Genomic DNA, 1,293 nt, shown 5'->3' on the forward strand with positions numbered 1-1,293 from the left:
GAATAAAGTATGGACTATTATATATTGCTGGAAAGCGCTGGATGTCTAATTTCCAACGCCGTTGAGAGCGCGCCATTTGGAGTTCTGTAGCTCCATAAAATCCATTTTGAGTGCAGGGAGGTCAGATTCCAACAGCATCAGCAGTCCTTTTGTCAGCCCTTTTCAGAGTTTGGCTCAAGTCCCTCAATTTCAGCCAGAAATTACCTGAAATCACAGAAAAACACACAAACTCATAGTAAAGTCCAGAAATGTGAATTTAACATAAAAACTAATGAAAACATCCCTAAAAGTAGCTTGAACTTACTAAAAACTGCCTAAAAACAATGCCAAAAAGCGTATAAATTATCCGCTCATCAGAGTCCCTTTTTAATGAGTGCACTGCATTCTTCACTGAGCATCACCGTTTCCTTCTCATTCCAATCTCTTTTCTTGTTGATGAGCTCCTTTAAGAACTTGGCATATAAAGGCATTTGCTCCAAAGCCTCTGCCAAAGGTATGTTGATTTCCAACTTCTTAAAAGTCTCAAGAAATTTGTGGAAGTGCTGATCCTTTGTTTCCTTGTGAAATCTCTGTGGATAAGGCAATGGTGGTGTTGAGCTCTTCACCACTTGATGTTGTTTTGGACTTGGTTCTTCCATGATTTGTTTTCCTTTCTTCAGATTTTGTGGTTTGTTGTCTTCCTCTGTGAGTTTTCCTGGAGCATTCTTGGTTGTTATGTCCTTGTTGATGGATTCATCATTCTTTGTTGGCTCAGTGTCATTCTGCTTGGTTGCTCCTTGGTTGCCATCCACTAACATCTTTCCACTTCTTAGTTGCACGACCTTGCATTCTTCCTTTTGGTTGGGAATAGTATCACTAGGTAGTGAACTTGATGGTTTTTCAACAGAAATCTTCTTAGAGATTTGTCCAATCTGCCTCTCTAGGTTCTTCATGGAGGCTTCTTGGTTCTTTGTGGTCAATTCTTGGTTCTTTATCAGTTTTTCCATGAGCAGCTCTAGATTGGTGATTCTGTGAGTCTTGTGAGTTGGGTTGATTTTGGGGTGTTGATGGATGATGATAAGTGTTTTGGTTAGTTGGTTGGTTATTGGGTGGGTATTGGTTAGAATTTGGGTAGTTGTTTTGTGGTTTTCTATATGTATTTTGGTTAGTGTTTGGCTGGGGGTTATAGTTTGTGTTTTTCCAATTGTTCTGGCCTGTGTTTCTTTGCCATGGTTGTTGGTTTTGATTATGGTTGTCTCCCCATCTGAGGTTGGGATGGTTCTTCCAAGATGGATTGTAAGTATCACCATAGAC

This window comes from Arachis duranensis, unplaced genomic scaffold (assembly GCF_000817695.3).
Source record: "Arachis duranensis cultivar V14167 unplaced genomic scaffold, aradu.V14167.gnm2.J7QH unplaced_Scaffold_94272, whole genome shotgun sequence".
Lineage (NCBI taxonomy): Eukaryota > Viridiplantae > Streptophyta > Magnoliopsida > Fabales > Fabaceae > Arachis > Arachis duranensis.